We start from the raw sequence: 16,708 nt of genomic DNA, 5'->3' as shown, positions 1-16,708 counted from the left end.
GCAGTAAATGGAAAATTTTTGAATTGGTTGGAATTTGGACGAGCAAAATTTATAGTGAGAGACCCCCAATGTGGTGGGATGGCAAATCCACCATCCCTCACAGGTGGGGGCAAATGCGCAATAGTTTATGGGGTGGCTATGACAACCGAGCCAGGGAGGGCTTGGATAATTGTAGGGATCTAGCGAAGATGACATTAGGTAACGTTAAGTTTAGTTAGTCACTGATACCTGTAGTGGGGACGCAGGTAGATTAGTGTGGATTATAATGACGTGGGAGCGCAATAGTTTAAAGGGACGACTGGGAAGCGCAAGTTTCAGAGGGGAGTAGTTAGCTGAGATGATGCCGTGTGTGTGAGGATTGAACAGGTGAGAATGGAACAGGTGTGATTGCACAGGTGTGCAACTGAACAGGTGTGTGGAGCCGTGTCTGAGGGAGTAGTGGTGATTGCGTGTTGTGTTGACCAAATGGTCCAGGAAGAAAGGAGGGTGCAGGTGGCACCAGGTGTGAGGGCACAGGTGTGCAACAACAGGTGTATGTGGCTGTGTGGAATAAATGGTAGTGTGGAATATCTGGAGTATTGGAATGGATGGTCGTGGAGTGAGAATGGTGGAAATTGTGGAGTGGAGTGGATGGTGCGAAGGTGTGAATGGGGGAAGTTTGGACCCCCATCACGGATACCCAGGGCGGGTAGTGTAAGTGTTAGGTAGAGGGTACAGGTAAATTGTGGTTGGATATTGGCATCTGTGGTGCGGATGCAGAATGGTATGTGGATGGGTGCATTAGTGTTGTGGAAATGGCTGGGCGTGTAGCCTGTTAGTGTGTGTAGTTGGTTTGGGCACTCCACCACTGTAAGGATGTCGGCCAGGTGAGGCCGCAGGTGGGCTCTGGGAGCCGGTAGTAGTTGTTGTGGATGGGGCCCGAGGATCCGGAGGACGGACCCGGGTAGCCCAGTGCCAGAGGGCACCAAGTGGGGTGACAGAGCCAGGAGGGGCCTGCCCCAGTTAGATAGGTTAGGGTGAGGAGCTAGGTCAGCTCGGGTGGCAACTACAGTGGTGGAGGTGTGCAGGTGGGTAGACCTGTTGGGAGAGCTAGACGTCGCAGCCCAGAAATTGTGCGAGAGCACCGGGAGATGAATCGGGGGAGTGAGACCCCAAATTGAGAGGCACCACAGTTTGGTCAATGGGAATTGGTTTTTAGAACCCATTGTGTAAGTTGGCCAATGGATTGGCAGGGAGAGACCCCAGGTAGTGTAAAGTGTGTTAAAGTCATTTAGAGGATAGTTAGGATGAAGGATCTCCTCGCACCATCTGCATCCACTCACCTGAGGTGACAGGTACTCCACACCATGCCATGTTTTGATTATTTTTTATGATGCAAATGTTTGGATTGTGAGACGCATCATGACGTGGGTGTGACATTGTGCGTAATTCCATCTCTCCCTCCTTATGAGGATTGATGATGAATTGGTGATGGCAAATTTTGAAGTAGAGGGATTGTGGTGACGAATTTGGTATAGGGGAAATATGGGGAAGACGTGACAGTAGTGACGAATTGGTAATGTGTAGATTTTGTACATATGGGGTAAGGGCAAGGGCAAGGGTAGGGTAGGTGACAGGGGGGTGACGTACGGTAGGGACGAGCTTTCTCACTTCGCCCTCCGTACGCATTTCGCCTTGCATTGCCTTATTGACGTGTACCCTTGTGACCTTACCCCTCGCTCAATTGTCTTTCTTTTGTCTCCCACATGACCTGTGCGCCATTGGGTGCCGAGGGGAGCGTGCTTGAGGTGGCCATTGTGCGCCCGAGATTCCCAGAACCAGCATGCATTGCGTTGATGTACCACTTTATGGACCGCTGTTCTGCGGCCAAGTACCACTTGATGGACCCCAGGTTCTGGGGCAGGGCACCTCTGTTGGAGACCGGCCATAGTGGCCAGGGAATCTTGCTTGCGGACCTCGGTAAGGTGGCACCTATGCTAAACAGGTGGACCACCCTTAGTTGGCCCCTGAGGCCCTAAATAAAAACGAACACAAGTTGTGCTTTTTATTATGTCCAAATAGGCCGCATGAAGCCAGAAGACGTCGGGAAGAACATCGGCCCAGCAGAGAAAGAGAAGACCAACACCAGTTGTTTTGTTGTGTTTATTAAGAACCATGGTGACTGCGCACCGAGTGGTGCTTTGTGGTGCTTGTGGTGTTTTTGGTGCTTTTGGGTGCTTTGGTGGTATTGGTACTGGTGCATCGATGCAATGCGTGCTGTCTCCTCCCTCCCAACAGGAATTTCTTTTTTTTCTCTTGTTCCCTAAAAAGAAAAAAGAAAAAAAACACAGGTCCTGGGTTGCGTTGTAAATAAGAAATCACGTCATTGTAAATAATGCTCCCCACCGTAAATGTATAGTTTGAGAATAAATCCGTAATTCAGTTAGCTGTGGGCTTGAGTCTGTTAGACAGGGTGCAATGCAATAGGGGGACATACTTATTTGTGTTTTAAAATTGTCACACTCGGGGTCAGGTTAATTGTAGAGGGAATTACACCTACGTGTCACACTAAGTTAAAGTTTAGTAGGCCCGAGCCCCGGCCTGAAGAAAGGAGGGTGCAGTGTAACGATTTTGAGAAGTGTGTAACGAATTTGAGAAGTGTAACGGTTTTTGAGAAGTGTAACAATTTTGGAGGAAGTGTAACGAATGTGAAAACGTTACAATGTGAACGTTACAAAAGTATGGTAACACCCTGTTAATGTAAATAATGGTCGCAGCCGGCCTCCTAGTTAATTCCATGAAACTTACACGCAGGTCACGATATATCTTTTAAATAGTGTATTTCCTTATTCCATGTAGGCTAAATATGTGTTTCCCACTAGATTGACTTTGCGTTGTATCAAACAAAATAAGCGTAGGCCCTTCCAATTTCCCCAAACATCTCCGCTCTCCAAAGTTCCTTTCAAAAGGGGAGTTGTTTTCAATCCCGCAGGCCGCCATTGCCCATGTGCTTTGAGTCGGAGAAGAAAGGCGTGTGTCCACCTCGTCATAAGAGGGAAGGAGTGAACCAGCCCTAACAGCCAATCAGCACCGCGGTGAGCGACCCGGTAGGCGTGCCCTCGGAGCCGGCGGCTTGATTTCGCCCGAGGTGATAAAAGCGACTGTAAGGGACTGCTTTACCAGAGGCCTTGGGAGATGACCTGGGAGATGAGCAAAGAGGCGGCACCAACAGGAGCGGTGAGATGCGAAACGCTCAAAGCCAAAGAGGAGAGGTACTCGGCAAGGAAACCAGCTTTGGAGAGACGCGCTGAAAGGAGGGAGACGGCTCCACCACAAGAAGAGGAGCAGGTGTGCCGAACCAGCGCGTGACGTCTACCGCAGCGGATACGCGACGGAGGGTTTTCCCGCCAAAACCGCGAGGAATTGAGAGCTGCTGCCTCCCGACTTTGCCTCCCTCTCAAGCAATCCACCTCAAGCTCTACCTGCCTGCATTATCCCCTGTGTAAGTGTGAACGTCCTGTCCTGCTCGTTGTCTTGGGGTTAAGTAAAAATGAATAGTGTAAGTTAACGATTCGCTGTGTTACTGCTTCTTCCATCCATTGCTGTGTGTGTATAATAAATCTGTTCTTCCTCCGTATTCTTCTTCTTCTTCTTTTTCATTCTCTTTCGGTCGCTTTAGAGGTTTCCCGATTGAATATCTGTGGGGCGATCTGGTCAACGTCGGGTGGAATCGGGTTCTAATCGGGGAGTAACTGTTCGGACGCGGTCAAATACACCACCGCTCGGTCAATATAACATCTAAAGCCGCGTCTGTAACAATATTATAGCACGATATCTCAAAAAGTTGTGGACGAATTATGACAAAACTATGAGTTGCTAAGCGACAAGAACAAGCGATTAGATTTTAGTTCAAGTCGAATCGAGATTCGACCTTTCAGTGTCCGACCTGACAAAATGTACGGTGTTCACCTGGTGCAGGTATGCTCCCTACCGAATGCTGAGTTGTGTTTCCCTTTTCAACTACGCTGCTGTAGTTTTGGGTCACATTGGAACAGATGTTCTGAGTTTTGAAACCGCAACGTTCCGCCATGATCACGGGTTGGTCCATTTACTAATGAGGGGTGTTTTGTGATCGTGTAATATAATATAGTGTGGATTTGCCAAACAATAGCTACAGTCACGTGAAAAAGTAAGTAACCCCCATGTAAATTTTGACTTTTTCAACATTTCAAAATACAGCTATTTGATCTTCATTTCAACAGTATTGAAAGATAAAGGTGATATAATAAAACAAATGTCATGAAACATTTACATTTTGTAGTCCATTGTATAATTTAAATAAACATAAATGCAAATTTCGCATGTGGAAAAAGTAAGTACACCCCTACATTTATCACTACTTCAAACACCTAAAATTAGAATCAGGTGCACCAGCTCAGGTGCAAATGAAAACACATCGTTGGAGAGGATCTTGGAGGAACCTATCTTATTTAAACCTCAGACATTTAGTTTGGTATCTACAAGTGGAGAAGATTCCAAACAACTGCCAACTTGTTTAGGCCAGGCCGCCCCAGCAAGTTCAGCCCGAGAGCAGACCGCAAGATGCTGAAAGAAGTCTCGAAGAACCCCAGAATGTCATCACGGGACCTACAGGTAGCTCTTGCCACTGTTGATTTCAAAGTGCACGAGTCTACCATTAGAAAGAGGCTGCACAAATTTGATCTACATGGGAGGTGTGCCAGGAGGAAACCTTTGCTGTCCAGAAAGAACATCAGGGCAAGACTAAAGTTTGCCAATGAACACCGAGGCAAAGACCAGCACTTCTGGAACAATGTGCTCTGGACAGATGAGTCAAAGGTAGAGCTATTTTCCCACAGTACCAGAAGACATGTTTGGTGAAACCCAAAGACCACATTTGACCACAAGAACCTGATACCAACTGTAAAGCATGGTGGTGGAAATATTTTGGTTTGGGGCAGCTTTGCTGCATCAGGGCCTTGGCAGCTCACCATCATAGAATCCACTATGAATTCTTCATTGTACCAGAGGGTGCTTGAGGATAATGTGAGGCCATCTGTCGGAAAGTTGACGCTCAACCGAAGGTGGATCTTGCAACATGACAATGACCCTAAACATACCAGTAAATCCACCAAGGAATGTCTGAAAAGAAAGAAATGGAGGATTCTGGAATGGCCAAGTCAAAGCCCGGATCTAAATCCCATCGAGATGTTGTGGGGGGATTTGAAACGAGCTGTGCATGCAAGAAACCCCTCAAACATCGCACAGCTGAAAGAATTCTGCATGGAGGAGTGGGCAAAAATTTCTCCCAGTCGATGTCAGAGACTGGTAGACAGTTATAAGAAATGCCTACTTGAGGTTGTTTCTGCCAAAGGGGGCAATACCACCTATTAGAGCCAAGGGTGTACTTACTTTTTCCACATGCGAAATTTGCATTTATGTTTATTTAAATTATACAATGGACTACAAAATGTAAATGTTTCATGATATTTGTTATATTATATCATCTTTATCTATCAATATTGTTGAAATGAAGATCAAATAGCTGTATGTTGAAATATGTTGAAAAAGTCAAAACTTTACATGGGGTATATATACTTTTTCACATGACTGAATATATGCATTAACATTAGGAGTTATACAATTTTTATTTGGGTTATTGTTGCATTTGTATGCATGAAACGTAGTTATTATTTTACTAAACCTGCTTTTTCTATTAATACTAACCTCATCCCCAGAGACGGATTACCCAATGGGCACACTGGGCACGTGCCCAGGGCCCCGGGATTGAGGGGAAATATATTTGCAATTAAAATGTCCAATAACCAGATCCAACATGATAATATGAAATGCTTAATTTAATATCCATCAATCGCTTATCACACAAGCCCACGGTAGTTCGTCAATTGATGAAAAATAACAGGTTGCAGTGCTACTTCATTTGATAGACCAATCGATTAGGGAAGTGATTTAAAATAAAGTGTGAGTCTTAAGTTTTGTAGGGATTTTTATGATGTGCTGACAACCAGGAGCATGTTTTTAAATAAAGTGTGAGTTTTCATTTTTATTGGGCTTTTTATGGTGTGGTGACTACCAAGAGCATGTTTTTAAATAAAGTGTGAGTTTTAATTTTAAAGGGATTTTTATGATGTGGTGACAACCAGGAGCATGTTTTGAAATAAAGTGTGAGTTTTAATTTTTATAGGGCTTTTCATGTTGTGGTGACTACCAAGAGCATGTTTTTAAATAAAGTGAGTTTTAATTTTTATAGGGCTTTTCATGTTGTGGTGACTACCAGGAGCATGTTTTTAAATAAAGTGAGTTTTAATTTTAAAGGGATTTTTATGATGTGGTGACAACCAGGAGCATGTTTTGAAATAAAGTGTGAGTTTTAATTTTTATTGGGCTTTTTATGGTTGGTGACTACCAAGAGCATGTTTTTAAATAAAGTGTGAGTTTTAATTTTAAAGGGATTTTTATGATGTGGTGACAACCAGGAGCATGTTTTGAAATAAAGTGTGAGTTTTAATTTTTATTGGGCTTTTTATGGTGTGGTGACTACCAAGAGCATGTTTTTAAATAAAGTGTGAGTTTTAATTTTAAAGGGATTTTTATGGTTGGTGACTACCAAGAGCATGTTTTTAAATAAAGTGTGAGTTTTAATTTTAAAGGGATTTTTATGATGTGGTGACAACCAGGAGCATGTTTTGAAATAAAGTGTGAGTTTTAATTTTTATAGGGCTTTTCATGTTGTGGTGACTACCAGGAGCATGTTTATAAATAAAGTGTGAGTTTTAATTTTTATAGGGCTTTTCATGTTGTGGTGACTACCAAGAGCATGTTTTTAAATAAAGTGAGTTTTAATTTTTATCGGGCTTTTCATGGTGTGGTGACCACCAAGAGCATGTTTTTAAATAAAGTGTGAGTTTTAATTTTTATCGGGCTTTTTATGGTGTGGTGACTACCAAGAGCATGTTTTGGAATAAAGTGTGAGTTTTAATTTTTATAGGGCTTTTTATGGTGTGGTGACTCCCAAGAGCACGTTTTTAAATAAAGTTTGAGTTTTCATTTTTATAGGGCTTTTTATGGTGTGGTGATTAACAAGAGGATGTTTTTAAATAAAGTGTGAGTTTTCATTTGTAAAGGGATTTTTATGATGTGGTGACTACCAAGACTATGTTTTTAAATAAAGTGAGTTTTCATTTAAATAGGGCTTTTTATAGTGTGGTGACTATCAAGAGCATGTTTTTAAATAAAGTGAGTTTTCATTTTTATAGGGCTTTTTATGGTGTGGTGACTACCAAGAGCATGTTTTTAAATAAAGTGAGTTTTCATTTTTATAGGGCTTTTTATGGTGTGGTGACTATCAAGAGCATGTTTTTAAATAAAGTGAGTTTTCATTTTTATAGGGCTTTTAATGGTGTGGTGACTATCAAGAGTATGTTTTTAAATAAAGTGAGTTTTCATTTTTATAGGGCTTTTTATGGTGTGGTGACTATCAAGAGCATGTTTTTAAATAAAGTGAGTTTTCATTTTTATAGGGCTTTTTATGGTGTGGTGACTATCAAGAGCATGTTTTTAAATAAAGTGAGTTTTCATTTTTATAGGGCTTTTTATGGTGTGGTGACTTCCAAGAGTATGTTTTTAAATAAAGTGAGTTTTCATTTTTATAGGGCTTTTTATGGTGTGGTGACCACCAAGAGCATGTTTTTAAATAAAGTGAGTTTTCATTTTTATAGGGCTTTTTATGGTGTGGTGACTATCAAGAGCATGTTTTTAAATAAAGTGAATTTTCATTTTTATAGGGCTTTTAATGGTGGGGTGACTACCAAGAGCATGTTTTTAAATAAAGTGAGTTTTCATTTTTATAGGGCTTTTTATGGTGTGGTGACTTCCAAGAGTATGTTTTTAAATAAAGTGAGTTTTCATTTTTATAGGGCTTTTTATGGTGTGGTGACTATCAAGAGCATGTTTTTAAATAAAGTGAGTTTTCATTTTTATAGGGCTTTTAATGGTGGGGTGATTACCAAGAGCATGTTTTGGAATAAAGTGTGTTTTCATTTAAATAGGGCTTTTTATTGTGTGGTGACTACCAAGTGCATGTTTTTAGATAAAGTGTTTCAATTTTTATTCGGCTTTTCATGGTGTGGTGACTACCAAGAGCATGTTTTTTTTTTAAAGTGCGAGTTTTTAATTTTATAGGACTTTTTATGGTGTGGTGACTACCAGGACCATGTTTTCAAATAAAGTGTGAGTTTTATTTTTTATTGGGCTTTTCATGGTGTGGTGACTACCAAGAGCATGTTTTTTAATAAAGTGTGAGTTTTAATTTTTATATGGCTTTTTCATGTCGTGGTGATTACCAACATGGCAGCGAATGACTTCAGCGTTTTCAGCAAACCAATGATCCAGTTACATTTATATTTGTGAAGCCACTTCATATCCAGACGTATCCAATGAAGTCATTATTTACCACTTTATAATCATCATTGGCTAATTTTTTAAAACGTTTTTTAAATCAGTTGCAGTCAAAATTTCTGATCGACCCAGCACAAGAGTATCAACAGATGAAACAATCACAAAAATGTCGGCAAAAAAACAAACATTTTATAAACTCATGTTCGAATATGCAAATGACTTGCAACCTTGTGATGTCTGGAAGCACGAACAATCAGACCAATGAAGGCAATCAACCTTATATCCGCTTTATCAGCATTGCACTCAGCTCCACGTTCCTGGTCCCTGGTGTCGCGCATGCGCACACCGGACTCACATACATCACAATATCTCCACCATCCCCCCCCCCCTCCCATTAATTTCAAATCGAACTGGTCTGGATGTCTAGATGTGATGTGCGGGAGGACGTACGCAGAGGAGTTGTTACAGGAACAGGTACAGGTGACATGGACAAATGTACCGGACTGTTGGCAGGCACCGGTACAGGTACTTCGGGTGGAGACGCGTCACTGACGGCTTCAGTTGTAGGCTCGGAAACAACAGTTGCTCTTTCGAACAACGGAACAATGATGAACCGCAGAATTTGCATTTTCCTCCAACTCAATATAACGCCGCTTGATTTGGTCCATATGTTTCTAACCATCGGCCCATGTTTCAGCTCGACACAAAAAACACGGGTGCCTTCCCTGTTAAGATCTGCACCTGGCAGCCATTTCGCTCCACGCCATTGTTTAACACATAAACTGGATCGTTTACAGCAAAGTCTCGCAACACAGCCGTGCGATCACGATATAACTTCTGACTCTGACGGTTGCTAGCAACAGTTTCACGGACATTAGCATGAACAAGAGAGAGTGCAGTTTTGAGGTCTCGCTTCATAAGTAATTCTGCTGGGGGCACTCCAGTTACGGTATGCGGTCTGATCTATACCCTCGCAACATGCGTGATAAACACGTTTGAAGCGAACCTTGAGTAAAATGCCTTAATCCTCGCTTGATGATCTGTACAGCACGCTCTGCCTGGCCGTTAGAAGCGGGTTTGAACGGAGCAGAACGGACATGTCTGATGCCATTCTACCTCATGAATTCCTCAAATTCCTGACATGTGAAACACAAACCATTATCGCTTAACAACACATCTGGTGGACCGTGAGTAGCGAACATGACACGTAAATTCGCAATGGTAGCAGCAGAAGTGCTGGCAGACATGTTAGAGCATTCAATCCACTTGTTAACAATCACGTTAGGTCAGGAATTTGTAATTTGTTCAGGATGCCGGCGATAGTTCGCCTTCTCTTCCCAAAGGAAACCGCGGGATCTTTAACGTCCACCTACTCATGTCGGCAGACGAGATTCCCGTTTAACGTGCATCCGAGGGACGGTACGCACATTGATGAGTCACCCTACATGTTGTGGAAGAACATACAATCAGTTTCAGAGTAAAATTGATTCACTGCAGAGTTGAAACATCAGAGATTTTTTTTTTTACCTGCACAGAGAAGTTCAACAAGACAAGTTACATGAAGACCCTTGTGTTCGAACCCAAAGCCCTCGCTAGATATTCTCATTTTGAAGAAGGTTTGGAACATTGATCTGTAACAGGTGTGAAGTTCTGTTCGACCCCCGATCAGATCGCAGGGAAATACACAAAGGTGAGAATTCTCGAGCAACATTTGGGAAAAAACAAAGTTTCACTACAAAGGAAAATTAATTACACTGGAAAAGAGAGAGAGAAACATATTTCAGGTGAGAAGCACATTTGAGAAATGCAAAGCAGGTGTGGATCCATTTTGCAGCAGGAGACACCAAGTTGGAGGCTGTTTAATGGTCTAAGTGGAGTCCAGGTAATCATAACCCAAAATGAGCACATTCCCTTAGGAGAGATAAAATACCTTCTTTGGTACAATCTCTCAACAGGTATTTTTGGTTATTAAAAACATGGAGTTCTTGTACTGAAGGTAATTTCACTTGAAGGTAAAATCATCTCTCCAGGACAATTAAACATTCATAATAATCGATACAGGTATTCGGTTTTGTTTACGTGTTTCGCAATTACTCGCAATTAATTTTCGGAGAACACAAATTATTCCCGCACCGTGAAACATCTGGACGGCAGTTTATACCTGGGTCTGGATTCGAACCCCGACATGTTAAAGATCGTCGGTAAAGAAGGATCATTTTAGCCATGAGGGTAAATGTCCAGGTGAAGTACATGACATTCCCATTGCTCTCCCTCACACCAATCCCCTTTTCTTACCTGTGCAGGTGCTTTTAGGTGTTCAAATCGATCGGTTGTTCTTCATAAACGAGCGAATACTGTATCAAGGTCCAGGTAAATTGTAATGAGCTGAAGATTCCACCGACAACCCCCAAGACATTCCTCCTGGGGGACAAGATCACGTTTACCGATTGTTATCGAGTCGTGAAACGAACTTTTGAAACACCCGTCTGTGATGTCACAACGCATGGTGACGACACAATCCACCGAGAACCCCCAAGACATTCCTCCTGGGAGACAATATCACGTGTACCGATTATTATCGAGTTCGTTCGATCGAACATTATGGAGTTGTACAAGATCAGGGAATCGGGACTCCAGGTTACACTTCAGCCATTGTCCGGTGTACACGTTTAAACCAGGTATCCAACAATGGTCTTTAACCGTGATTCACTTCATCGAGGAATCGATTCAGAAATGATTGGACACGCGTTACAAACCGGGTTACCTGGTGTGGATCGGGTTTTCAATCACACCTTAATACTCCATGACGTGATGACGTTTTATCACGTTGGTTTGTGTACGATGACGTAATACGTCGGTGGAACTATTCTGGTGTCACGTGTTCCCGATAATCTAACAAATGCTCGTCGTACCTTTACATCATTTTTCAAGAGTGCCTCGTGGGTTTCAGCAGGAATGTGTAATTTGTTCAGGATGCCGGCGATAGCTTGCCTACTCTTCGTGAAGTACACCGTGGGATCTTTGACGTTCACGAACTAATGCTAGCACACAGGACGTCCGGCTTCACGTCGTTCCGAGGGACGAAGATGAACACATTGATGAATCACCTGCCTGCGAAATACCTGGACGGCAGTTTATACCTTGGTCGGGATTCGAACCCAGCAGTCCTGGGTTGAACCTGAAACACATTTTGAAGATCGTTCTCCCGAATGAGTCTCCCAGAAATCCCGAATCTCCCAGGGTCCGATTGAACTTTCTGAACTCGAACACCGATCGGAGAAACCCGTGCATCGGGATTTGGGAATAATGTTTGTTTTGATGAATGATTGAAACCGGTGGTGAAATGTTAACCAGCACCGAAAAGTCACAGTCGCTTTGGTGTTGGACTTGGCCACGCCCCCTTGGGGAGCGGACCTGATGTATCATGAGGGGGCGTGACGTTTCAGGCTGAAAATCCAGATGTTCGTGTTGGTTTGTGAGAAAATACAAGACGTGTTTGTATGTAAATCGAAGTTTCCCACAATGATAATTGGTGTTTTAAACCCACTAGTTAAAGGTGAGTGAGATTGTAAAAAGTTGGGATCACCTGATACATGATACATGTACCAAAGAGTGTGGTCTTGAGTCTTGACCCGGGTAATGTGTTCACTTCCATTACCACGTTTTCCTTGCCTTTCCCACAGTTTGGTGTTGACTTTGTTTTGTGAAGTTCTGATTACAAATCCAAAGTTTCCTTTTGCGACTCCAGAGCAAAATGATTCCAGATGGAGAAACCCCGAGTGAATTTGTGTGTCCGAGTTTACTGGGTCATATGACAATTAACAACAATCTCGCTGATGGTATGAAAATAACCACGTGACGTGATGTGAGATTTGAATGTGCTGGAGATCAGGCTCTCGTTCTGCGAGACTGCGTCATCACGTTTATGACGTCACGGGAGTAAGCTCCTCCCTATGACGATGAGCTCACTTTGCGGAGGTTTTTTGCGTTTCTCAAACTTCATCAGCAGGAGAGGTAACGTGTCCGTACTCGTACCTGGGTTAAAGGATTATCGAGGTATTAATGAGAAATGTTGCACAATGATCCTGTTTGTTTTACTCTGGTGATGAAGGAGTGTGTAGAGAGTGCGATCGGGAAGATCCGTGTGCATCAGTGTGGTGTGGAGAGTGCGATCGGGAAGAGTCGTGTGCTGCGGTGTGGTGTGGAGAGTGCGATCGGGAAGGGTCGTGTGCTTCGGTGTGGTGGGGTCTCACTAAATTCCGAAATTTCGGATTTTGAGGGTCCATTTCGCTCCATTTCGCTCCATTTCCCATTTCGGATTTTGAGGGTCCATTTCGCTCCATTTCGGATTTTGAGTCCATTTCGGATTTTAGTGAGACCGCCACAGGAGCAATCAATCGAGTCCAGTACCCCGATAGTGACCACCGAAGCACGCGAACCCGCATGGGAACTGGAATAACTTACGAGACCCTAAGAGGCTATACAAACAATTCGTTGTGGCGTCAATATTATAAAGAGTACTACATTTAATACAGTTAAATGTGGTTTCTAGTTGTGACTTCGACTTCAGTATCAACATGGTCTCAGCAAAAATGGGATGAGTAGTCATCCCATTTTTGCTGAAACCAAAAATGGGATGAGTAGTAATCCCACTTTTGGTTTTAAAAACTTAGATCACTACTGTTACGTAACGCCGATGCGAACACCCCCCCCCCCACCCCCTCGTAACACTTCGGAACGCTCGGCCGTACACCTCCCCACCCCCCATAGCGTTACGTAATATTTGAATGGCCCTGTAGCGGTTCCCGCTGAATGTACACAATCGCCTTGCACCTGCCAGGACGCGGCCAGGGCGCGATCGCCATGCCGGGCTCGTCCGGACGGGCCCAGACGCGCCTCTCCTGGGCATGCCCGGACGCGCTGTTCCCGGGCACGCCCGAACCTCCCAGGCACGCCTGGTCTCGTCTTTCCCGGGCATGCCCGCTCTCGCCTTTCCAGAGCTCGCCCAGAGCGCCCGGGCATGCCCAGCCTCGACTTGCCAGGCCGCGTCCAGGACGCCCGGGCATGTCCAGACTCGCCTTTCCAGGGCTCGCCCAGAGCGTCCGGGCATGCCCGCTCTCGCCTTTCCAGGGCTCGCCCAGAGCGCTCGGGCACGCCCAGCCTCGACTTGCCAGGCCGCGTCCAGGACGCCCGGGCATGTCCAGACTTGCCTTTCCAGGACTCGCCCTTGACACCCGGGCATGCCCGGTCTTGGTTTTCCCAGGCAAAAGCCCGGGCATAAATGTGTATATATATATTGCTGCCCGATAAACGGGCTTGTCAGAATACCTGAGCTGTTTTGTTTCAATAAAGCAACTCGGACGATTTCCGTCTTTGGTCGCGTCAATTCTTTCGACTCGCGTTGGAGCGCAGCTCCTTCACTGGTGACCTACCGACATGGACACGGCAGTGACTCTTAAACTGCCTACCTTCTGGGAGGCTCACGCAGCTGTTTGGTTCGCCCAGGCGGACTCCCAGTTCGCCCTGCGAGGCATCACCGCGGATGACACCCGCTTCCACCACGTCGTGGCAGCGCTCGTTTCCGCCACTGCGGCCCGCGCCCTGAGCCTCCTCGAGCATCCGCCAGCTGCCGACAAGTATGATGCGCTGAAGACGCTCCTCCTCGACGCTTTCGCCCTCTCACCGGCGGCATGCGCATGGCGCCTGCTCGACCTGCCCGAGCTCGGCGACACGCGCCCGTCCGCGCGCATGGACTATATGCTCTCGTTGCTCGGTGAGCACTCTCCAGATTTTCTGTTCCGCGAGCTGTTCCTTCGCCAGCTGCCTCACCCGGTATGCCTCGCCCTGGCTGGCACGTCGATCACCGATCCCCGCGCCCTCGCCAGGGATGCCGATAAGATCTCCTCAGCGGGCCAACACATTGGCGCGGCTACCTGGAGCCTGCCGCCGTCCGAGGCGACGCCCACGATGCCCGAGCGCCCTGCGCGGTTGGAGGCCGAACTGCCGGTGCAACTGGCATCCGCCACGCCGCGCCGACCGCTTCCGACACGACGGCCGGGGCCTCCACCTGACCAGGCATGGTGTTGTTACCACGCCAGGTTCGGACACAAGGCTCGGACGTGCCGACCCCCGTGCACTTTCGGCAAGTCGGGAAACGGCCGGGCCGGCGTTCATTCCCAGCCATGAGCACCAGCCACTCGGGCAACTTGCTTTTTATTCGGGACAAAGCGTCCGGGCGGCGTTTCCTTTGTGACACCGGCGCCCAACTGAGCATCATACCCGCCTCCGAGCAGGACAGGCGGGACGCCGTTTGCGGCCCCTCTTTGGTCGCTGCTAATGGCTCGGCCATACGCACTTTCGGCCCGCGCGACGTCACCCTCTGCTTCGGCAGCCAGCGCTTTCAGTGGACTTTTGTGACCGCCTGCGTCCCCATGGCTTTGCTGGGCGCCGACTTCCTCTGCGCGCACGGGCTGCTGGTCGACGTCAAACGTCGTCGCCTTGTCAACGCCGAAACCTTCAGCTCCCTGGCGTGCACAATGAGCAGCTCCGCGCCGACCGAACTGGTGTGCGCCCTCCCGAAGGCGAACGAGTTCGCTCACCTGCTCACGGAATTCCCGGCCCTCACGCGGCCGACGTTTTCGGCCGTCGCAGTGCGGCATGGGATCAAGCACCACATACCCACTATGGGCCCGCCGGTCTACGCCGGGGCCCGCCACCTCGACCCGGCCTAGCTCGCCGTGGAAAAGGCCGACTTCGACGCGTTGGAGCACCTCGGCATCGTGCGGCACTCCAATAGCGCGTGGGCCTCACCACTGCACATCGTGCCAAAGCTGGGGGGCGGATGGTGCCCGTGTGGCGACTACTGCCGCCTCAACGACGCTACCACCCCCGACAGGTACCCGATCCCGCACATCCAGGACTTTTCCGCCAGTTTGGCGGGACGGGTCATATTTTCCAAAATTGACCTGATACGGGGATACCACCAGGTACCTGTCCGGGCGGCCAACGTCCCGAAGACGGCCGTCATAATGCCGTTCGGCCTGTTCGAATTTTTGAGGATGCCGTTTGGCCTCAAGAACGCGGCCCAGGCGTTCCAGCGCTTAATGGACGGCGTGCTGCGCGACCTGCCATTTCTTTTCGTCTATCTGGACGACATCCTCGTTGCCAGCACGTCCCTCGCCGAGCACCTCCTCCACCTCCGAACACTGTTCGGTCGCCTCAGCGAGCACGGCTTAATTGTCAACCCGGCCAAATGCCACTTCGGCACGACGATCGTTGACTTTTTGGGCCACCGCATCACCAAGACCAGGGCCGTGCCGCTGCCGACCAAGGTCGAGGCCATCACCACGTTCCCGCGTCCCCGTTCCATCAAGGCCCTACAAGAGTTCCTCGGCATGGTGAATTTTTATCACCGATTCGTGCCCCGCGCTGCTCAGCTCATGCGGCCCCTTTACGAGGCCCTCCGGGGCAAGCCGGCCAAGCATGACATAGTTTGGTCCGCGGCCATGGACGCGGCCTTTGCGAGCACAAAATGGGCCCTCGCCGACGCAACGCTGCTGGCTCACCCGGTGCTCAACGCACCCATCGCCCTCACTACGGACGCCTCCAACTACGCGGTGGGCGCCGTCCATGAACAATGGGTGGATGGGGTTTGGCAGCCACTCGCTTTTTTCAGCCGGCAGCTCTGGCCGAATGAGTTAAAATACAGCACGTTCGAACCTGAGCTGCTCGGTCTATTCCTGGCCGTTCGCCATTTCCGGCACCTCCTGGAGGGCCGCCCGTTCACGGCTTTCGTCGACCACAAGCCGTTGGTCTACACAATGACCAAAGTCACGGAGCCGTGGTCGGCCCGCCAGCAGCGCCACCTCTCCGCCATGTCGGAATTCACCACGGACATCCGGCACGTCGCCGGCAAAAACAACGCCGTGGCCGACTGTCTTTCTCGGGGCAGAGCGAACACGGTCCACCTCGGCGTGGACTTCGTGCTCATGGCGCCCGACCAGACCACCGACACCTCGGTGCAGGCCCTCCGGGCGGCGGACACGGGCCTCCGCCTGGCCGACATCCCCTTCGCGGGCACCGACCTGCTCTGCGACGTCTCCCAGGGCCAGCCTCGCCCCATCGTGCCCGTTTCCTGGCAGCGCCGCATCTTCGCCTCCATCCACGGCCTTTCTCACCCGGGCCGGAAAGCTTCTCAGAAGCTGGTGTCGGCGCGTTTCGTCTGGCACGGCCTTGGACGGAACGTCCGCGATTGGGCCAATGCCTGCACGGCCTGCCAGCGGGATAAGGTCCA

At 47.5% G+C, this 16,708-nt stretch overlaps 1 long non-coding RNA gene across 1 annotated transcript; it reads right to left on the bottom strand.

Moving 5' to 3' along the window:
* Positions 1-2,228: 2,228 nt before the first annotated feature.
* On the bottom strand, positions 2,229-11,484 carry LOC137413748 (uncharacterized). Its single transcript, XR_010981741.2, has 3 exons — positions 11,328-11,484; positions 10,711-10,836; positions 2,229-2,302 (listed from the first exon to the last, which is right to left on the bottom strand). It is a non-coding gene; the product is annotated as an uncharacterized LOC137413748 (long non-coding RNA).
* Positions 11,485-16,708: the final 5,224 nt, after the last annotated feature.

This window comes from Myxine glutinosa, chromosome 1, assembly GCF_964187855.1.
Source record: "Myxine glutinosa chromosome 1, kmMyxGlut1.1, whole genome shotgun sequence".
In the NCBI taxonomy this organism is placed as follows: Eukaryota; Metazoa; Chordata; class Myxini; order Myxiniformes; family Myxinidae; genus Myxine; species Myxine glutinosa.
Note: the sequence above shows the minus strand (reverse complement) of the source record. Positions and strands in the feature narration are given on the sequence as shown.